General features: G+C 35.6%; 1 long non-coding RNA gene across 2 annotated transcripts in view; it reads left to right on the top strand.

Annotated features, from left to right (window-relative positions):
- The window catches only part of LOC130682835 (uncharacterized), a 49590-nt gene extending 25452 nt beyond the window's left edge, over positions 1–24138 (top strand). For both annotated transcript variants that reach the window (XR_008996198.1, XR_008996199.1), the window contains 3 exons: positions 19085–19160; positions 21199–21407; positions 22663–24138. This is a non-coding gene — a long non-coding RNA (uncharacterized LOC130682835). The remainder of the gene's footprint in view (positions 1–19084; positions 19161–21198; positions 21408–22662) is intronic.
- Positions 24139–24457: the final 319 nt, after the last annotated feature.

Raw genomic sequence — 24457 nt, 5'->3', positions numbered from 1 at the left:
TTTCAAGAACAAATTAAGAATTCAGATATAACAAAAGCTGGAAAGATTTACTCAAAAGTATTAAAATGTACTGAAGGAAAAAGAAAAATCATGTCAGGAAAAACAAAGAAAAATGAAAGAAAAAAGTAAAAAGCAGCTAAGTCAAAAAAAATTAAGTTATTAAACAAAACAACAATCGTAGATACAATAACAATAAACCTAGGTATAGAATACCTAACAATGTTCAATAGATCATTAAGATATGGTTGAGCTAGCAGAGAAAAAGAGAGTTGTCAGAAAAAAAGAAATGTGAGAATGTACCAATTTTTGGACTTAGATTTTACAAGATGGAACTTAGTCAATTGCCATAGTAGTTCCTTCAGTACAAAATACAATCCACATTAATGTATTTTAATATCTTTGCATTGTTTGGAATAATAATATGTTTGTTCAACTACATATACATTTTGGTAAGCTAAATATTAATTTAAATATAACTAGTACCCAGTGCAGAAAGAGTTTGTAAAGACTTTCAAGCTAATAAGGAGAAAAAGTAGGGAAATGAAAAATAAAATGCCACATCTAAAGAAAAGGTGCATTAGAGGAAAATCAAGACAATTGTTTCCCAAATGTTTCAGCTGGGCTTCCTCCCTAACAGACAGACTGCCTCTCACCTTGTTCTATTTCCTGTTGCATTTCAGTCTAAATTAGGGCCTACAAGGTGTAGCCAGCCAGACCCCACCCATGGAGCAGCTGTTTCAGGAGTTTGAGTTTCCTTCCAATTCTCTGCCCAGCTCTTGGGTTAAGCTTAAAATTACTAACTTCTAAATCACTTGGCTTAGGTGTCACCAAGTATGATACAGAAAAGCCTAGAAATTTCTGGTTTCTGTCTATCTCTTTGAAACACACAGACCCAACTATAAAATATGGGTCCTATTGTAAAACCTTTGATAAAATTGCCAATGGGGAAATAATACCTGGATTTCCAAGAAGTGACAGTAGCATCTCTTTGAAGAGCAAATCTTCAGGTAGTGCCTGAATGTAACGATGAATCACATCTTTGTAACAGAATAAAGTGCTCGCTGGGTTGCATGGAGTTGTGTGTCTTCCAGAAGCAAGAAAACAAACTCCATGAAGCTCACTGAAACTCAAGCCCAGTTTCCCAAGTTTTTTTTCTTGTTCCTGCTTTTAACAGAACATAGTCATCCAAGAATTTTTGTACCAAATTGTCTTTGCTTTCCTTATTTCCTATCTAGATTTCTGACCAAGTGTCTTCTCCGATAACAGGTTCTGACGTCTAATCTATATCCTTGACTGTCTACCTTGGTTTAGCCCTCCTGTTCAACTTGATCTTTCTAGCTCCACAATATTGGTGGTATCAATAAAGTATTCAGAGTTCTGGAGACAGAGCCAAACTGCTCGAATTTAGACCTGACCTTTGCAATATACTAGCTGTGTCTGTCATATTAGGGCAAACACTGAATCCCCTACATGTCCATTTTCTCATCAGAACAATAGAGAAAAATAATCTGAATCAGAAAAACAATTAGAAAATGAAAAAAGGTCATAAACATGCAGTTCACAGGAGAAAAATTGCAAATGTATATACTGGAAAGACACAATTTTTTAAGAGATGCAGTTTTCTCCTATTTGATTATTAGAAGTGATAGATATTGGTAGTATCTCATGTGGAGAGATGAAGAAATAAGAACTCTAATAAATTCTTTCTGAGACCTGAATTCTGACTTTTTAAAAATAATAGTATCTCTCCAAAGAGGTATTTTTAAAGTGTACTTTAGAGAAATATTTGCACATGTTGACTGAAAATTTCATTATATTAGGAAAAAATTGAGAATTTACTAAATTCATCAATAGTAGAATAATTAGATAATTATGCTACAATAATTATCTAATCATGCTATATGTATTATTAATTTAATATTTTCCTAATAAATGAAGTAGAAAATCAGGTCATAGAACAATACATAACTACAATATATGCAACATAAAAGAACCATATACAAATAAGTATGCTCATATTTAGTCAATCTCAGTGTAAACAGCCACTTCCCTAAGCCCTGCAGATCAAGGAATAGTTGGGTATTGGCTCATGTATTTAAGTCAATGCTTCCCAAACTTGCCCTGATCAGAAAATTTCACAGACTAAATAAAGACCAAGATAGAGTTGCCAAATTTTATTTTGCCAAATTAAGTCACTAAGACACAAAAAACAATCATGTAATTTCACCATCAATTTCTTCAAAAAGTGTTCTAACGCCATAATAGTAAAATGAATATTTTACTCAGAATAAATAAGAAGTCTTCAAGCTGAAAAAAAATGATTTTCAAGAAAAATTGACAATTTTATTTTAGTTTCCTCTGTTCTTATAGCATAAAATTTGGTCATAGATTTACAGTTTGTCATTTAAGAAATACAAATTTAGATATTTCCTTTTTATTTCTGAATGTTTCCAACAAAGAGAAAGAAAGAAAAAACAGCATTTATGCAACTGAAGAAAAAGGTAGGCTGAAAATCAATCTTAGCTGAGAGAGAAATGTAAGCAACACTTAATTGAAAGGTGTTTTAGTATTAAAACCAAGAATTGCCTTGCTAATAGTCCATGCCAATGGTTCTCAACTCAGGCTGTCCATTGGAATTACCTAAACAGTTAAAAAAAGAAAAAAAAACACTAATCCTATCTCTAGAGATTCTGATTCAGTTGGCCTGGTGTAGGGCCCAAGATTAGGTGTTTTTAAAGAATTCCTCATGTGCTTCTAGTGAGCAGCTATTTGAGTCACTGGTAAAACTACTTTTTTATAATAGTAAGCAGTCAATAAATAAAGTGAACTATAAGCATTCACTTTGGGAAATATGTTTGGAAAAATAAACAAAATAAACAGGAAACATAAAAACATGAGTTTTTCATAAAGAATATTCAAACATCTTGTCTGGCCCTTGTCAACTAGGGGTCAGATAATTTAAGTGACTTAGAATCACAGAACAACATTAAAACATTGAAATCAATGTAAAATATATACATAAACTTCTGCCTTGCTGTTGCAGATGGTATTTCTTCTAAATATTATGATTATAAAGGTATTTATAATTATTATATAATTAAGTATAAAGATAAGTATAAATATTATGATTATAATTTCCTGAAATTAATGAGGCAATCTCACATACTGATTTTAAGGTTAAGAAATAAGAATTTCCTTTTAAAGTAGTATTCATTCCTCATGGAAGAGATAACATTAATACAGGTCAAGGGTATATTTCTTGAATGGTTAGAATTTTGGGACAAGTCTAAACCCTGGTAGAAAACATAGAGTGCAGTTGGGAGCAAATTTTCTATTTGAACAAAGCACTCCAGTTAATTTTTAGGGCAGTTTTTCTCAAAGTGTGATATTTTAAATTACATCTGATTTAGTGTTATATGATAGTCCAAAATGAAAATTCATCATCAGAGTTCCCTGTCATGAACTCCCTTCATGTTTCTTACTCAAACCAAAATTCAAGAACCATTGCTCTAGGCCTGCATCATCACGTGGCCCCAGGAGCAGACTTTGAAAAACATAGCTCTGTTTATGATACATTTTTAAAAAATTGTACACAACTTGTCTATTTTTCTCACATAGGAGTCGAATGAAGTATTCAGTACAAGGCACCATTTCTGAGCAGGGTTTTAGCTCAGCCCCCGCAGTGTGATTCATATTCAGAAGTGATGCCTTAGAAATCTCAGTTCCACTACATAAAGTATCTGGTGCTTACTGGGTAGGGAGATTAACAGAAGAAAACACTCTTTTAATCTTTTCTAGACTTCCAGACTCCTACCATCCAGAACTCCTGTCTCCTGCCAAAACAGAGATAAAGAAGCTTAATGATGCACCATTCTATTTCTAATTTTCCTGCGGCTTTTTAAATTCATATTAGGGCTTGGTCCTTGAGTATTTGTTCTCTAATCTTGTAGCTGATGTATTTCCATGGGAATAGTAAGAAATTTCTAAAGTTGTAATACTACTGCAGAAATAGCTATCTAAAAAGTAGGAAAATATTACTCTAGAAAGGTATAATTACAATGGCAAGATCAATCCTAATTTGACTGTAGTCTTGCTTAGAATTTGTGGAATACCTTTGTATCTATAATCACTTTTTTTTAATAAGCAGAAAACAAATCCTACAAGTTTTCAGAAGAAATTAATTTTTTTTTCTCAGGGTCAAGGCAACTTTGTCTCCTATTAATTCCCAGATCAGCTTTGTGTTTTTTTTTTCACTTCAACCAAGTGAATATCTACTAGGTCCTCAAATATCTAACTTTTATTCATATTTTCAATATTTTCTCTGCCTTCTTAAATTCAGCTTGTTCAGAGTCTACCTTGTTTTACAGCCTGGATGCAGCTTCCACTGCATTTTTCCACTAAAACTGGGAGATTGGTATTTGTGTTTCTTGGAAGGAGGAATCTACAGGAAAAATATTGAATGCAGAATATCTTACACACTTCCTTCCCAGAGTCAGAAATAGTAATGCGACGGGTGTAAGAGATCCTATCTTAGGCAAACAGAACTGAAAATAAAGTGGTGTTTTATTTCTGGAAGTGAACTTACTAATACATATTTATGAGCCTTAAAAATATCTATACCCTTTATATAACTAATTTTTCCTTTAAAAGCTGGTATTAAAGAAATAATCACAGAGGTGTTATAAAGGCCCAACATGGGGTCACTTCTGCTGGGCCAAGTCACCAAACTGGGGTTTCATACCTAACCTCATGGTAGTATCAACTTCTCCCAGAAATGTTGTCAGGAATCTTCTGGTCAGCTTCAATAAGATAATGTCGCATATGCCCTCTCCACCCGCAAAGGAAGATGAGGTAATTCATCTAATGAGACCCATACCCTTGCTTCCTCTCACACACACAGATAGCATGGGAATGTGTATAGCATCATCCTTTAGGACGTCTTAACTAGATGTATCCATGTATCCATATAGCTTGATGTATTGATAAATGTAACCTTCTTTCTGCACATATCCCCTGCTGTAGAGAAAGTATTGAAGATGTCTCCAAACGAAGGGGCTTTAGGACAGTTTATCAGAGCTCACTGATGGGCTGCTCTTATGTCACAGTCCTCAGTAAACTATGAATAAACTCTATCTTAAATGTAACAGTCACCTTGGTTGCAGTGGAAAGAGGCTATCCACACTGTAACTGTATCAATTCAAACTGATATTTTAATAGAAAGCTATTGAAAACACCTAAATATTCAGCATTACAAAATTTATATCAATTATGGTTCACTTACTTTATAGATGATTAACTTATAAAATTATGCCTTTAATAGTATTTGACTACTTGATAATTGCCCTCCATATAATAAATATGAAATAGAAAATTGTAAATATAATTTGTCCTAATTTTGAAAAAAATACATGTATGCCTGACACTATTCTGGGCTCTGCGAACACAGCAGAAAAACAAATGGACAACTAGACTCTTAGAGTATTTACATTCCAGTAAGATGGGAAGGCAGAGAAATGTTAAGGAACCACACAACCTTCAAATAAAACTACAAATAAAAATATAATTTCAGATATGAATAAATAGGACAATCTGATAGAGAAAAGGTTTTTGTGCACTTAAGAAATGGAGATCAAATAAATCCTACCTGACACGGTGATTTTTTAAAAATCTTTACTGAAGTACAATTTCATATAATAAACTGTATCCATTTAAAATGAACAATTTGATGAGGTACACTGTGAAATTACCACAATAAAACTATGGACCAAAAGTTTCCATGTGCCTCTTTGAACTCAATCCCTCTGCCCCAAGATCCATTAAGTCATTAATTAATTTTTTCTTATTATAGAAATAATAGTATTACATTATCTGGAGATTCATATAAATAGGGTCATACAGCATGTGCATTTATCATGCTGTAGTATGATTCAGTACCTCCTTCCTACTTAGTGCTGAGTCATGTTCTATGGCGTGGATGTGCCATAATGTTTGTTCATTCCCTCTTGACGGATCGCTAAGTTGCTTCCAGTTTAGGGCCATTACAAATAAAGCTCCATGAAAGTTCATGTACAAATATTTGTGTGGACATGTTTTCCTTTCTTTTGGAGAAATACCCAGGAAAGAAATGAATGGGTTGCAGTATAGTTGTAGGTTTAAATTTTTTCATCAACTTGTAAACTTTCTTCCAAAGTAGTTGTGTAATTTTACATTTCCATCAACAAGTATGGGAAGTCCAATTATTTCACATCAGGACATTAGAATTGTCAGTCTTTTCAGTTTTGCCCATTCTTGTCATTTGTTATTGATGTTAGTGATTTTAATACTTTTCCTGTGTTTGTAAAGGTGGGGCATTGAGGTTCAATTTGCAGTTTTTGATGACCAGTGATGTTTGGTATCATTTTATGTGCTTATGATCATTTATTTGTCTGTGCATTTATACAGTGAAGTGACTGTATAAATCTTTTGCCCTTTTAAGAAATTGCATTTTTCTTTCATAATCAAATTGTCAGGGTTCTTTATATATTCTGGATATATGATCTTTGTAGATATATGTAGTAAAAATATTTTCTCTGGGAATGTAATTTGCCTTTAAGCTTTCTTCACAAATCTTTACTCATTTTAAATGTTGAGGAAATCCAATTACTCATATTTTTTTTTATGGTTTGTGCCTCTTGTGTCCTATCTACATAAACTTTACAGAGATGTATTTAAATAATTTGAGAAATTTTATAGTTCTTCCTTTTCTATTTAAGTCTATGATCCATTTCAAGTTAATTTCTTTGTATGTTGTTTGATGATTAATTTTTTTCCATACAAATATCCAAGTGTATGCATCCCTTGTTGAGAAAAGTATTTTATCTCCTTTTAGTGGCCTTGACATTTCTTTTGAAAATCAATTGACTTCATCATATGTAGGTTTAATCCTGGGCCATTTTCTCCCCTACTTAATCTATATGTCTATCATTTTACAAATTAATTCCTATAGCTTTATAGTAAGTCTTGAAATTCAATTGTTTAAGTACTCCATTTTTAAAATTGTTTTGGCTATTTTAAGCCATCTGCCTTTCCACATAAATCTTAGGGTAAGATTGTCCATTTCTATTTAAAAAACTGCAAAAAAAATTTTTATGGGGATTGTATTAAACCTATAGATCTGGGGAGAATTGGCATAATATTGAGTCATCCAATCCATATTTTTCCAATTATTTAGATCTTCCTTAATTTCTCCCAGCAAAATTTCTAATTTTCTGTATAAAGATCATGTATGTTTCCTTTGTTTTTCCTACATATTTTTTTAGTTTAGTTTGTTTGTATTTTGTTCATTTCTGCTCATCTTCTCTCTATGATTTATTTTGCTCTTTTTTAGCTTCTAACCTTCTAATTTTGTCTTTGATTTTAAAACCTTCTTATTTCTTGTGTACTTAACTCCAACAACTGTTGAACTGCATTCCACACATTTTCACAAGTTATAATTGGATTATCATTTTGTTTGTAATACTATATTTTGATTTGTTCTTTGACCCATGAATTATTTGAAAATGCTTTGCTTAATTTTCAGAAAATGAGTTTTATTATTTTATAGCTATTAATTTCAAATTTATTTTACTGTCATAGGCCATATGGTTGGATACCATTACATTTATTTGAACTTGTGTTATGGTCAAGATATTGTCCATTTTGGTGAATTTTTAATATGTATTTGAAAAGAGTATATTTTGAAGTTGTTAAGTATATGACATCATAAACAACAAATAGGTCAACGTGGTTAAGGGTATTGTTGAGATAATGTATTTCTTTCCTAATTTTTCAGCCTTGTTTTTCTGTATCACTAAGGGACAGGTGTTAAAATCTACTATGACTTAATTAATTTATTTATTGAGTACTGCCACATTTTGCTTAATTTTCTGAGGTACTATTATTAAGTAACTTATGATGGGCAATTTTTCCTAATGAATTGCTCCATCATTAGGAAGTTCCTCTTCATTTCTAGTAATATCTCTTGTCTGCAGTCCATTTTATCTAATATTAAAAATGCCACTGCTGTAATAAGATAAATACTTACATGGTATATCCTTTTGCATTCATTTACTTTGGACACAGGTGTATCTTTATATTTGAAATGTGTGTCTTGTTAATAGCATATAACTATATTATGCTATTTTATTCATTAGTCTTCTTTATTCATTCTAAAAATATCTGACTTTTAGGCAGTATGTTTATTCCAATGGTATTTAATGTAATTATTGGCATAAGTCTATTTAAGTCTTCCAATTTATTATTTGTTTCCTCTTTACCTATTCATTTTGTTTTATTTTATTTTCTTTGCTATTGTTGGGCCTCTGATTTCCCCTCCTGACTTCTTTTGGACCATGTGAATGATTTCCTGAATTCTATGATAATTTTGGACTATTAACTATATGTCCTATTTTTAATGGCTGTAATACTACAACCTATGTAATTCTCATTATACCTCTTAATATATAGAAATATTGAAAATATGTAGGTTTGTTTACCCACATTCATGTTTCTTTGTGCTTTAGTTTGTAGTTCTTTTTTGTCTTTAGTTGAAATGGTTAAAATCTGCTCCTTGCAAACATGTGTCAGGAACAGCCAGAAACTAGGGCAGAGTTTACACACAAAACATGGGCTCCCTTCCTCTGGTTCTTTCTGTAATAGAATTCCCTCAGTTCCTGGTATGTGCCAGGATGTGTATTCAACCCACTTGGAACTTCAGCATTTTTTGTGCCATATTTCAACTGGTTTACTGAAGGGATAATTTTGAGCTGATCCTAAAGGGGAAATGGAGGCATTAACAGCAATGATGGGGAAGAATGGGGTCGCAAAAGGAACAATGAACAATATTTTAGCCTAAGAATCCAGAAACCCAGGAAGGATCAGCTACTGAGAAATCTTTCATCTTTTTATTATCTTTAAAAATGAAGATAAGCCCTCTGTCAGAGTTGCAGAGTAAAAATCCTTCCTATTTTAGAGTAGGATTTCTTATTAAGACATGTATTTAAAGAGGGAATTAGCAAAGATATATTATGCTAATCGTTTTAGGGGCTTAAGAATTTATTCATTTATTCATGAATTTAATAAGACGCATTGAAATGGGATAAGACTTACACTTGAAAGAATGAGTGATGAGTAAAAAGATGATTCATCATGGGCTAAATGGGCTGCTTTTAGGCAAATACAAGATCCAATCAAACCAGGCTCATGTCCTCAAAGATTTTAGGCTAGTTTAATTCAAGATATGTTTTTTCCTTCTAACCCATTTCCTTCAAAGTTTCCAGTAGACATATTCGACCCTTATATTACTAAGCTACACTTCATCTTTAATAATATCAACATTCATATTTTTCTCTGGCAGAATACATTCATCTGAAAATCACAGTGTCTAGAGTGGAAACAGGCCAAAAGTGTTTGTGTTTCGGAATTTGAAGTCTGTAAAAGCAGTTAGCATGAACTGCTACAGAGGTCTGAAGAAAACTACTGGAACCTCTTGTTCTGAAAAACACATGTATCCATTTGATACAACTATTTTGTCCACAAATTCCCTGAAACCTTTCTACAGATCCCTCGGGTTACCAGATTCTGAGAAAGCGATTCTAATTGTAGAGATTTTTACATCCTTTCAAAGTATTCTACTACTATTTTATGTCTGGATGGTCTCAATCTCCTATATTTTTGAAATTTGAATCTTGCATTATTAAAAATCTAGCACTATCCCTTAGAAATGGAACTTAATTTTTTCTTGCCTTTTAAAAACCTAGTTTTCTCTCTTTGATGTCACAGCTGTATTTTTTTTAGATTTTCTTTTTGGTTTGGCAGCTATGGCATGCTAGTAACTGCTATAATCCGTAATATTTTCTGCACACATTAATTTTAGGGAAAACATTGTCAACCATATTAAATTAGAGAAAGATCAAATTTTAAAATGAGAATCAATGAAAACTTCTGGAGTTTGGTAATTGAAGGAAGCAATATATTGCAAAGGATGATCCGAGGACAGAGAACCAATAAATTGAGCCCTTACTCAACTGCACTACCACACAGTAGCTAAGTCTGTTCAGAAACCATAAGAACTTGAAATATTTTCTCTTATTTCTCCCTTTTCTTCCTTTTTCTCAGCCTGTGGGAGTAGCCTTTAAATATAATATATGGAAGCCCCAAATATGAGGTGAAAGTAACATTTTCCTAGTATAACTTTATTTCGCATGTATACTGAATCAGTCACCATCCTAGAACATCAATTTTATTTATAATGAATATTTGAAATATAGAATTTTGGAAGGTTTAGTTTTATTCACTCTTAGAAATGATACCCTTCAAAGAAAAAGTTAGCAGATTCTCTGGTGGACTGATACAAAGGAATGTTCAATTTGTCAACCTTTTGCAAAACATAACGAAGGTGACTGACAGCTAAATCAAATAGATCTGAACCTAAATACAACTCTGCTGATTTTAAGTCATGTGACCTCAGACAAGTTACTTAAACTTCCTAATTCTTTGTTGTGTCTTTCAAATAAGGAAATAATACTACCTTTCTAGGATGATGTTAATGTTAAAAGTATCAATAGCATTTAGCACATAATAAAGAGGCAAAAATTAACACTTCCTTTTCTTTCTGAAATAGTCACTTTCTGTAGGTTGAAATTTTATGAGCTGTGAATGAATGTGTTGTACCAGACTCACCCCTCTAAGCAAACCCAGAACTACAACAGTGGGCTCCACAGCTCATCTGAGCTTTGGTACCTGGCCCGCATAGCTTGCCTATGTGCCACTTCCTTCAGCAAAGCAGTATCACCCGAGACAGAGAACAAATCCAGTTCCCATACATTTTATCAGAGTCTGTAAGTGGCAGGAAGAACTGCAGAAACTGATACTGAAAACTGAACAAAGGTTTGGTTCTTTAAATATCTATGTAAAGGAAGAAGTCATTGCAGAATCAGCACACAGCATTTTCCATGAATTTCCATCTCTCCATCATTATCTCAGCAACATTCCAAGTAACACCTAGCATTACTTACTACCAGGACTCAGTTCCCTTTGTGTTCCTGGGCTGAAAACTAGTTTTGAGCTTCAATCTCTGTCAACCATGATTCAGCTATGAGCCTGCCCTTTAGAAAGTCTACGAAGAATAGTTGCCCAATCCTGGAAACGAGAGAGGAGATCATTCAGCTGTGCCTAAGATGTGGTAAGAATTCCTGTGATGAAAGCTTTGTGGTCTGAAAATTGAGAATTTCATGTGGTCTTCGGGGTCTCTTTGCCTACTAATTCTTTTGAGCACACTATATGACTCATTTTCCTGATGGGACATTTCAAGCACTTTCCAAATAGTTGGTACCTAATGGGAAAATGAATTTAAGTATCATTATTGTTGCTTATCTCTGCCTGTTTTCTAACTGAGGAAGACTTCATGGGAATACAGAAAAGAATGGGAGAGGAGCAGTTTGTACTGCAACGTCCAAAACTTCATTGGAATAGAGCACACGCAGAACCTGGAACCAGCATGTCATTAACGGTACTGCTCTAGATGTTAGGCTGAGTATGGAAGATGAAAAGATAAGCACCACCCAAATCAGGTCGAAGATAATCTTCATATCCTAAACGAAGCAGAGGAAGAGGATGAGAGATGGAGTCAGGGAAAAATTAATGGTAGAAACTAAGTATTTACATGGCTGTGGGAAAGTCTCCCTCTTAGAAATAAATTAATGTTTTTTTATTGATTTCTAATCTATAAAGTAAATTTGAGAGATGACCCATGAGGGTTTTTTTTCTCAATCTGCTCAACTTCATCTTCTTTTAAGGCTTTACTACTCTGATTTAAAAATTATTCCTCTATCTAAGAATCGTCTCCTTTTATATTTTGCGGCTATGAGGATCAACATGGTCATTGCATTACCCTGGAGAGGCAATTTTGTAATCAGGAGACATTTTAGTCTCTCCCCCAGCTTGGCCATCAGCATGCACAGCATGTCCTATAGCCTGGGAGGCTCTAGTTTTCTCAAATGTGGAAAAAGTTCAACCCTCCAAAGGCTAATTCATCAGAGCTTCATTTTGTTGAAAACTAACTCAATAAATAGATCAATCTACCCAAATCTTACCTGATGATGATGAATATTCTCATAGATTCAAAACATTATTATTAAAAGAATGTTCTTGAATATATTTAATCAAGGCCAACTTGTAAAAAGACATTTTTAAAAGGCAGCTCCATTTGTCAAACCTGAAGATTACTGGATGATTTAGTTTTTCTCTTAAATTCCATTTTCTCAGGATTCGCCTAAAATTTCATCTCCTATGTGATGCCATTTCATACTGATTTCTTTTTAAAGTTGTTTCTAATTTTTCCAACATGTTCACATTTTTTTTTGAGGAGTCTTTCCAGATTTCGCTGATTGAAAAATTGTCCATAATCTCACATTTACTTACAAATAAAAACTTGTTCCTTTTAACTATTTGGGCAACTTACAAGGCTTAATATTAATCTAGATGATTTTAACTGTGTTTAAAAATTTCTGCAAGGGGTTGTTAGGCTGGTTTTTATATTTGCTATCATAGCAGCTAATTAGAAAGTACTCATTATTCCCTGCCAACTCTCTGGTACTGGATCTTGAAAACTGGTATAGAGTGAGGATCCCCTCTGGTGGCAGGAAGTCAGACAGGAGATTCAAAGTAGAACATGGCTTGGCCTGCCAATCCCAGAGAAGCTCTGGTACTAAGCAGGGCAGAGAGGCTGGCTAGCAGCAGGAGGAGGACTTAAAGGTGCCAGTGTCCTCAAATCAAAGCTCCACCTCCCTCACTTTAGTCTTACCAATCTATCCCACCTGAATTGCTAAAGACTTTAGAAGTAGATTAAAATATAGACGTAGATTAAAGTATGAACTGGTGAATTAACTGAACTGGTTTTTCGTTAAATGGTCCTTTGGGAAAAGGACCTCTCAGCGAATCAGTGTCAGGATATCAATTTTAGTCATAAAATAAAATGCTCTCTGAGACTTAAAAATTGTACAATTCAAATGAGCACTCCTCTTAGAAGAGATTGCATATTTTCTGAAATTGTAATTTCATTGCCTCCCCATTAATTATCTGTGCACTCAGCAAACATTGCCTGAGTACCCATCATGTGTCAAGTATTATTTTGGGCAATGGAATGCATTTTGTGAAGAAGTCCCCAAAGGTATTTCAATATTTCAGGTAATCTGACAAATCTGCACAAAATGCAGAAGGAGTGGGAAAGGTGGTGTTGGTTAATTCCACTCTGCCAGTAGAAGTGGAGTTAAAGGAGGGGGAACTGGTAGCCAGGAGAAGTTTCATGGAAGAGGCACCTTCTTATGTGATTTTTGGCTGGAAAGAAAGAAAGAGCATCAAAGTTAAAGGAAGTACACAACGTGCAGGTGGGTGGTTAAAGGGCAGAGTGCTGGGGATGATGTGGTGAGACAGTAGACTAGCAGGGAAGGAAGTAGTCCAATTAGAAAGAGTCATGAGCAGTTACGCAAGGTACAGAAAGCTAATAAACCATTTTGATGGTGGGAATGTAGTATTTTCGGCAAATGACTGGAGTGGGCTGGAGTTGAATTTCAGGCAGACACCAGTAAAAACACTATTGCTATAGTTATCAGGGATGAACTAATGCTTTCGTGCTGCCATGTGCAGACTGATGAAAGAGAGATTTAGGAGTTGTTCCAAGGTGGCTTATAACATGGTCCAGTATCACAAAGAAAGGAATATAAAAACAAGCATTATGGGGAAGAAACTCTGATTTGTATATGTTGATTATCAAGTTCTGGGATATACTGACTAAGTTCATGGACTATCCATTCATCGTGACCTGCCTATGGAACTATCTCAGACTTTTTCAGCATTTCAGCTGTTATTACTGAACATGATCACACTCTTTGAAGAGATAGACTTTCGGGTCAGTGTGTGCATTACATGCTTATTTGTATTGCTTACTTTTATTCCTGCCTCTCATCTACTCTTGATTAAGAAAGAAGAGAGAGGCAGATCCTAGCTAGAAGATAAGTCTTTACAATATTAGAAATCTTGAGGAAGTTACTTATATTATGCTAATAGAGGGGAAGATTAGGAGCTCATCTCAGCTGGTCTGTGAGCCAGTAAGTTAATAGGATGTACTTCTACATAAAAGAGAATCTTCACTTCTAGTGCAGATATTCCAAAAAGTTCCCAGGAGAGGAAACCAGTGAATTTGAGCAGGGCTGACCCTTTTCTCAAGCAAACTGTTAGTAGTTAAGGTTTTTGCCAGTCACCACTAACTACGTGTGTCTAGCTGGGTCTCTCTCCAGCCTATTCCAAACATCTTTAACTCTACACCTATTCCTCTGTCATCAAAACCAATCACTTCACTATTTTAGAGTTCTACTAATTTAATCAGTAGCTTAGTGCCCTTCTACAGGACACTTATTAAACTAATGAGAGCAAAGTATGCTAGGGTACCGGATATGATGTTATAAAACAAAAAAGGCAGTGCAACAATTACTCAAAAAGAGGAAGGTTGTATATTTATCACTCATGTAACACTCCAAAGCTGTCAGGGATGCATGGTGGCCAGGCAACTCTGCTCAGCTGTCCAGGGTTCCAAGTTGATTCTCTCTATGTTGCTCCCTTACTCCTCAGGGTTTTGGGCTTTGCTGCACATAATTGAAGCTGCCAGCCTCTCAGCCCCATGTTAAGTTCCAATATCATGGAACATAAAAGAAAGCCCATGGTCAGTTATCTAAGGAGATGACCGGGAAGTTGTGCACATCATTCTTGCTCTCACCCATGGTTCAAACTTAATCATATGCCACACCCACCTGCAAAGGATCCTGAGATGTGTTCCATCTAGCCAGTTATATATACCCAGATAAAATCAGGGAATTATATTATTAAAAATCAGAGAGAAAGAGGGGATACTGGAGTAAGTGAGCAAGGATAGTATTTATTAGAAGGTAAAATGAACTAGTGGCCAGTATTTCACAGCATTTTAAAAAATTCTTATTTGATATCTTTGTTTTAAATTTCAAAAGAAATCAATTATTGTAACCAAAGGAAAAAATAATAGAGTGCTTGCTTTGTTTTCAAAAGACTACCTAAGATTCTAATAATTGATCTAAACATTAACAAATTTTAGTATTTGTATGGGTTCACACAGTACGTAGTGTCTCTATATCAGAAAAGTGATGCAATCCAGAATGTGTAATTTGCACTATGTAAAGAAATTTATACATATAAATATATATATATGTATACATAACCAGATACATAACTACATGAATATGTAAGTGTATCTATATGTATGTGTGTATATGTGTGAGCATATATACATATGTAATGAAAAGTGAAACTGTTGGATCTAGTGAGCTCATCTATAGAGACTGTGTCAAGTGAAAAGAGCAGAACAACAGGTTCAGATGAAAGAAAACCGAACTTCAGACAGAGCAATCTGAGAAGAGACCAAGAAGAAACAAAGCAGGAGAAAAACTGTGATTCATGAAAATTGAAAGAAAGAAGTTTGAGACATCCCGGATGCCAAAAAATGAGGACAGAATCTAATCTAGTAGGTGCACCCATTAGGCGATAATAGGTAATCGTGGCAAAAGTTAGGGTACAGGATATGATGCTAAAAGTCAAGTCCGTGTGGTATGGAGCCATAATTCCAAAAGCCTGACAAGTAAATATGATTACATAGACCAAGCAGGTGGTGGAAAAGCTGAGGACTGAATGACATCAAAGTGAAAAACAATTAAATATACCAAGATGCGATGGCTTTAGACCTGATTTGTAACTTACAGAACCATGAAAGATGTATCTTGCTGGGTTTTACTACATTCTGGCACAGACTTATTCTGATGGAGTTAAATTTTCATATTGGAAACATAAACATGATTTGGAGAAATTTTCTGGTGAACTTAGTTCTTTCTCACACCTGATTGAGCTAGAAATGACTTTGAATCAAAAATGCCCATTCTGCCTTTCTGAATCATGGCTATCCTGTGAAAAGTGAGTGAATATATTTAACACAGGGTGAACTTTAATGGTATCATTTGAAATCAAGAATGAGATCACATAATAGGAGAGAGGCATAAGGTTTCAAAGGAGGTCGTTTTTTTTAAATTACTACTACTTTAGAATGAGAACACATTTATTCCCTAAGAAGAAAAAGCCAGTAGAGGAGAGACTGAAAATAAAAAGCAAAAGAGAAATGAACTGAGAGAAGAAGTAAGGGACCGGGGAGAGAGAACAAGGAAATAATCCATGTGCAGAGGGAATTCTCAGTGTTGAGTTGAAAAGAACAGATGAGAGAGAAAGTTTAAAAGTTTAAAAGGGAGAAGGGACAGTTCTTTGTCTAGGATGGGATGGATTTCCACACAAGAAAATCCCACCATTCATCTCAATGCCTTCTTGCACAGGTGAGAAAGCCAGCAACCAGCAAGTATCTGAAGCAAATCCTTGCGGGATTTTCTACTGGCGTAGGTGTGTTTAATAATTTTGTCATTTTTCCTATGAGTTCTTTCCAGGTCCTCCTTGCCCTATTTAAATTTTTGTGTCCTGAGTCAGTCCTGAGTTTCTAATGGAACTAATTTAATAAAATGTTATGGGACTAGGGGACTGTGTCCTTTGGCATATCTCCTAGTCATTTTTTTGTTTTGCTTTATTAATTTTTCTCTCTCATAACTTATTACATCTGTTAATCAGAAATGGTCTATCTCTAAACCTCTAAATCTCTCCCTGTTATCAGACAATATACAGAGAAAGAGCCCAGTCTGAGAAGCTCTGCATGAGGCACATGGCAGCATCTGAGTTAAACACACCAGGTATCATCACTCTAATTAAACTGAAAAAAAGAAATGTCCTCTGCATTATCAGATCAAATCTTTACTTGTAAATAAAATAAGAGATTATTTTCTCCTGCTCCAAAAAAGAAATTCAAGCCCTGTTTTACTGAATGCCAACCCACTGACTCAGGTTTTTACAGGCTTGCTCATCAGTTCTCTGTTGTTCCTCATTCACCAACATCTGAACATTCACCATTTACGACATCCAGAGGGAGTTTCTTGGTAAATATCAGGCAGAGGCAGATGGGATCTACTGGGACCCAACCCAGACTCTGCTTTTCCAGATCACTATCTATAAAAGTGTGAGTGTCATGGAGAAAGCAGAGATCTGCTATGTTTTTCTCAATGGGTAAAGATAAAACCATAACACAAAAAGGAAGGATACTGACCACAAAATACACTCTTCTAGCAGGAGGATTGTTACACCATCGGAAGCCATGAAAGCATTATCAGGAGAAAATTTACCACTGCTTTCAGGAAGCATCTAAGCATCTTTCTGGCAGAATAATATTCCATTGTGTATATGTACCACTTATTCTTTATCCATTCATCTACTGATGGACACTTAAGTTGCTTCCATATCTTGGCTATTGTAAATAGTGCTGCAATAAACATAGGGGTGAATATGTCTTTTTGAATCAGAGATCTTGTTTTCTTTGGGTAAACACCTAGGAGTGGAATTCCTGAGTCAAATGGTACTTCTATTTTTAGTTTTTTGAGGAGCCTCTATACTGCTTTCCATGATGGTTGAACTAATTTACATTCCCACCAGCAGTGTAGGAGGGTTCCCCTTTCTCCACATCCTTGCCAGCAATTGTTGTTGTTTGTCTTTTGGATGTTGGCCATCCTAAGTGGTGTGAAGTGATATCTCATTGTGGCTTTAATTTGCATTTCCCTGATAATTTGCAATTATGGAGCATCTTTTCATGTGCCTCTTGGCCATCTGAATTTCTTCTTTGAAGAAAAGTCTGTTCTGATCCTCTGTCCATTTTTTAATTGGGTTATTTGTTTTTTCAGTATTGAGGCTTGTGAGCTCTTTATACATTTTGTATGTTAACCCCTATCAGATAAGTCATTTACAAATATATTCTCCCATACTGAATGATGCCTTTTATTTTTGCTGATGGTGTCCTTTGCTGTACAGAAGCTTTTTAGTTTGAGGTAATCCCATGTGTTCACTTTTGTTACCCTTGCCCAAGAAGATGTGTTCAGGAAAAGTTGTTCATGTTTACATTCAGGAGATTTTTGCCTATGTTTTCTTCTATAAGTTTAATGGTTTCATGACTTACAATCAGATGTTTGATCCATTTTGAGTTTACTTTTGTTTATGGAGTTAGACAATAATCCAGTTTCATTCTCTTGCATGTTGCTGTCCAGTTTTGTCAACACCAGTTCTTGAAGAGGCTGTCATTTACACATGGTATATCCATGACTCCTTTATCGTATATTAATTGGCATATATGTGTGAGTTTATATCTGGACTCTCTGTTCTGTTCCATTGATCTATGGGTCTGCTCCTGCACCAGTACCAAATTGTCTTGATTACTGTGGCTTTTTAGTAGAACTGAAAGTTAGGGAGCGCAATCCCCCAGCTTCGTTCTTCTTTCCCAGGATTACTATATAGATACCCACTTGGCATCAATCAGTTGTAAGGAAAACCCAATACTCTATATGTGTGTGTGTGTATGTGTAGATGCATATATATATATAATATGTAATACTATATATACTATGTATATATAATTGTGTGTACTATTTATGCTCTTGATCAGTTTTACTTTTTTAACATAAAAATGTTTATACACTTTGATCCAGTAAATCCATGCTTAGAAATCTATTCTGAGGGAGTTCTTAAAGATGAGATCTGAAATATATACTCAAGCATACACATGAAAGCATTATTGGTAGTGGTCAAAATGCAAAGCATTCAAATAAGTAAAAATAAGGAAATAAGTGATGTTGTTAAAAACCCATCCAAAATCTGGTATGTTACAGCTTTTGCTTCTTCAGCCTTTTCCTTGCTGTAACCTATTATTTATTGGTCCAAGCTTAAAGAAACTGTGACTGATTTCCTTCTCCAAATTTTGCTGGCAATTTAATTTCCATCACTCACTCAAAATAAGGAATTTTCTACTGGATGAAGGAAGAAGTCCACCTCCAAATTTTAACCATTATTCATTGATAGAGCATTTCCCATGTGAATCAGAAAAAGACCCTTTCTCTTTTATTTGTCCTTATAGGCATCACTAAGAGAGAGAGAGAGAAGATTTGGTATCTACTACAGCAGAATCAACTTCAGCAGAAGCTTTGGAACAGGTGAAGCTTTTTCCGTCTCCTTATCCTTTACTTACACCACCCTCCTTTCTACAGCCTAATCTACAGCCGCCACCACCATGTCTACAAAGGGGCTTTCTGCCTTTATGTTGACTCATTGTCTTGACTCACAGGGTCCTTTCTAGAACATTTCATGATTCAGGTGGCCTTTTCATTAGATTTGTTCCCTAAACTAGCTGCATCTGCACCACCTGCCTTGGGCTTGAATGATGCCAGTACTTAGAAGGAAGCAGAGCAAGAGAGATAACATCATTTGTATCTCTGAATCCAACCAGTCCTGAAAGTTTCTCTACTCCTGAACTTCCAAAATACAAGAGTTAATAAATCCTCTTAGCTAGCTTGAGTTGGAATATTATCAACTTTCAAATCAAATAACTAACAAAATACACAGAAACTGAAACCAGGATTGCAGTGTTGAGAGTAACATACTCCAAAACAAAGAACTGAAAGAGATAAGATAAACTGGAGATCCTTTGAGGGGAGAAGTATGAGGGAGCTCCATTTCTAATTACACATTCAAATTACAACTGATAAATTGTTAAACTTTTATCCAGATTTCAGTCCATGTGCATATCAAACCTAGAAGGGTAGACAACTTGGTAGAAAAATGTCAGATATTGGGAACTATTAGTTGTTCCTTAAAGCTTTTGATAGAATCTTGATAGAATAGAGCCAACTTCCATCTAAAGTATCATGTTTGACATTGGAAACAGAATTACATGTAGTTCTTTTCTTTTTATTGGAACTTAACAGGACAGTCGTTTTTTACCTGACACCAACAATCCTATAGCCTTGGGTGTCCAGGAATAAAACAAAAGAGAACATAGTGCTCTAAGGTGAAGTCAAATGGACAAACAAGCAACAAATACACTGGGGGTTAATTTTTGGATCCAAGAATAGTAATAAAAATGTTATGTTGATTCTTTTTACTCCACCCCTCCATCACCCCCTGTTCTTGACTCCATAAGACAGAGTTAATAATTGCTTCCATTTTCTGGGACACACCCCTGTGACAGGGAAACCTTGAGCTATGCATCATCACTCATGTCTGTTATTTTACAGTCTCCATGTAAAAACAAGAAAGGATGTCATTACTCTGAGGGTGATAGGAAAGGATGAAAATGACAAAAGACATTGCTTAGAATAAAGCAAGCACATGACCCACACTCAACAATTATGGATTTACAACATTTCTATAATTAGTTTCTAATCATGGTATTTATTATCATCAAATTTAGTAGCTACCTAACAGAGTTCTACATTTATGTCTTAGAAACTCCAAATAATTTTATACAAAAGCCTGAATTTTGTTTTTTTACCTGCAAAGCAGTTCCTAGGACTGCATACTCTAGCAAATCGAAATGGATGGTTTCCTGTCCCCTAGTATGTTCACTTAAAATGCCCTGAATTATGTCATCAAACAGCAGAGATAAATACAATTAGCCCAGGAAGTGTTACCGTGTGCTGCCAGATTGTTGAACCAGGGAACGCATGCTATTTCAGAGGGGAGATTATTCCTTGTCCTGTGTAAAAAGCCTGTGAAGTCTTCTACACACCAACATTCACTGTGCTTTCTTTGCTTGTCCTTGGAGTTTTAATGGTGTTCTTCCGAGACCTCTATATTTCGGAAGGTTTTTCAGTGGTTGTATGTTTTATTTAACAGCCTTTGGTGTCCAGGTGTGATTTGACCATAGAGGCATGAAAATAGCCTCAAAATTCTTTACTTGGAGCTGGAGAAAATACCAAATGTGACTATAGATTGTGTCCTTAGGTGAGAGGATAATAGAGAGAGAGAGACAGAGAGAGAGAGACTCTGTGTGTGTGTGTGTGTGTGTGTGTCTGTGTGTGTGTGTGTGAGTGAGTGAGTTGTTATGCTGTTAATCTTACGTACCACCTTGGCTAAGCTCTGGTGCCCAGTTGTTTGGTCAAACACTAGTCTAGATGTTGCTATGAAGGCATTTTTCGATGTTATTAACATTTGCAACCAGTGGACTTTAAATAAAGGATATATCTTCCATAGAATATAGGAACCTCATCCAATCCATTGAAGACCTGAAGAGCAAAGACTGCAGTTTCCCAGACCAGCAGGAATTCTGCCTCAAAACTGCAACATAGAAACCCTGCCTGAATTGTTAGCCTGTTGCCCTGCCCTACAGATTTCAGATTTGCCATCCCCAGTAATATCATGAGCCAGTTCCTTAAAATCTCAGCCAATCTCTATATATTAAGGTATGTATATTCTTAAGTATAGAAATGCAGAAATAAATATATATAAATAACTTATATGTATATATATGAGTACACTTTGAAAAACAATTTGGTAGTTTCTTAAGTCTCAAACATGCATCTACCATATCATCCAGCCATTCCATTCCTGATAATTACTCAAGAGAAAGGAGAAAATGTCCATACAAAGCCTTGTACATGAATATTTATTATAGTAGCTTTATCTCTATTACCCAAAAACTAGCAACAACCTAAATGTCCTTCAACATGTGGATGAATAAGCAAACAGTGGTAAAAGTCATACAATGGAATATACTCAGCCATAAAAAGTAGGTGGAACTATTGATACATGCTGCTAATGGATGAATTACAAAATAATTATCCTAATTGGAAGATCCCAGACAAAAAGGGGTATGTACTGTGTGATATCATTTATGTACATGAGTTTTCATTTCCTAGATTTGTATGTAAAGGTGTGGGTAAAACTGTAATATTTCCAGAATCTCTCACCTGGCTTTAGTGCATCTCCATATCAACAGGTGTTCCTACCGGTTGGAGAGAAGTAGTTCATCTCCGTATCAGTGGGTAATTACCTGGGCGACTGAGGGCTTATCTGAAACTGAGAGGTTGGGGGAGGTTTCCCCTTGCTTCTGCCTGAGCAGGAGGGAGACCACCCCGGACCGCAGTTTGTAAGCAATAAACGGGTTTTAAACTTTATTTCTCCCTTTGACTGATTTCACTTTCAGCTAGGTATTTTGCCCCAGGATTTCCTCTCCCCAGAGTTACAAAAGGGTATTACACAGTATGTACTTTTCAAATTACAATTGTTGGTTTATAAACATGCCTCTCCACGTCTGTCTTCACTTAACTTTGAGTTGCTTAAGGGCAGCGGAAAAACAAATCTTGCATTTCTGTTCCCTGTTCTTATCACTGTACTAGCTAAGTAGTAGGTTTTTAGTAAATAGTGACTGCATTACTGAATTCCTAAAAGGTAGTAACTTCTAAATTCCTATGGATAAGTTGATTTACCTATTGCCTTTTTTAAGCAGAATCCAAACTCTACTCCACTAAGCTGTAACCACTATTTTAATAAAGATTCAAACTCAAGGACAAAACACAAATTCCACTTTAGGAAAGGAGAGGACCTTATGGGCAAAGTAGGGATGGGAGCTGGTCTCACTGTAATATTTTCTATTCTTCCTTTAATTCATTCAAATGTTGAATTCAAACACTTTGGTCTTTTCCTTCCCGCTCATAGGAACCACCACATGATGATGTTGACTGTCTTTACTAGTGCCCTGTGCAATCCCCAACTCAGGCTGGATGCTGAAGCAAATGCCAAGTATTGTTTGTGAGACAGGGATGGGATTTAGAACCACTGTTGTTTCAAGAACTGGCCTTCTCTGTAAACTGCCTGCTATTTCAAAGAAATAGTATGTCAACCAACATCAAGCGAAGCTGGCGTTAACATAAGGATGAAACAACTGAGGCAATGAGTGCATTACCAGAAACTAGGAATCACTATGGTGAAGTGGTCCCCACCTACGTAAAAAGGAGCCTTTAAAGAAGACTGTGCAATTTGCAAATCTTGGTTGAGAATGTGCCCTTTGAAATTCTCCTTTGGAGCTGAATTTTATGATTGCTGAAGATAGAACCCTAAATAATCCCTGTAGTAATCATAAGCATTTTTCCCCCCTGAACCGTGCACAAATCAAGTTCTAAATGCCATTATATCCATTCATCTCTTTAAATGCCTTGGGTTTGTCATTTCAGAACAGAGTTCCCAGCTTGCTTCTTCTTCTCTTCTTTGGTATTTGTGTTGGTGTTTGGGACATTTAAAAATATTTTTAAATTTATGAAGGTAATAGTAGCAATACTGAGTTGGCAGCACTGTATTAATAAAGATCATTTTGTGTAGCTTCAATATCCTTTCTTTAAGGAAACAGAAACTCAAATACTGGGGCCTCCATTAATCTTGCAAATGAATAGCTTAAAAAAAGGAAAGAAAGGATACTGTGCAAGCCATCTTTCTGGACAAAATTTCAACACTCACACTTTAAATTACTAACAACTTGTAATCAACTATGTGCTGGATACTGAGATACAAACATGTATAACAGAGGAAGCTTTAACCTAGCCAAGAGAGAGGTTTTGGTAAACTGCTAATTGCTATCGAATGTTAATAGTACACTAATTATGTGGAAATCCACATGCAGGGGTTCCCAAATGTTTTCCATCCCTAACACACATGGAGGATAAGACATAATCCCATCAGTAACAGCTGCTCCTGAAGAGAAAAATGAGGGGAGATGGGAGTAAAGAGAAGAGTGTATGCCAACATAATAAAATGTAACAAATTTCATCCACATGGCAGGAACACAGAAGGTAGGAGATGAAGAAGGGGGTGTTAATTGTCTGGAGACCTGGTGGGTCTGGACATCTTGTATATCTGTGGATAAAGTAAAGATTCCTGTGGCCAGGATTCTCACCTGACCCTGGTCAGCTAGCTCACTACACACATGTGGGCAATGTGTCATTATAGACTCTATATAAAGAGCCCTGCCTAGTGCTCTGGGCAACATGGTGGCAGGGCTGCAAGGCTGCAGGAGAGCAGAGCAGAGGCTGGAGTGGTGGCAGTGCCAAGGACAGAGACCCAGAGGACTGCTGTGTGGGCAGAGAGGCCCAGAGGCAGAAATTGGCTTGCTGCATGCAGACTCGCTCTGAGTGGATGGGATTCTAGTGATTGACCTGCCACCATGGGAATAAAACTGGGTATAACCCTTTCACCCCAAGAATGTTCTACTGTCATTTCTTTGGTCACATTGAATCCACAGTGAACTTGCCCAGGGCTGAAACCCACTGGCAAGACAATATCATAGTAAAACGTCTGTGCTTAACCAAGATAAATGAGAACCACAGGAGGATTTTATATGAAGATAATATATTTCTACTTAGAAATTTGTATCAGGTAGCAGTATAGAAAACATTGTTAAGAAGGGCAGATACAGCTGGGGCATGGATAAAGCTGCACTAGGTTTCAAAGGCACACCACC

The sequence above is a fragment of the Manis pentadactyla genome, chromosome 3 (assembly GCF_030020395.1).
Source record: "Manis pentadactyla isolate mManPen7 chromosome 3, mManPen7.hap1, whole genome shotgun sequence".
NCBI classification, from domain to species: Eukaryota; Metazoa; Chordata; class Mammalia; order Pholidota; family Manidae; genus Manis; species Manis pentadactyla.
The sequence above is the reverse complement of the archived record's forward strand: the minus strand, read 5'-3'. Positions and strand labels throughout refer to the sequence as shown.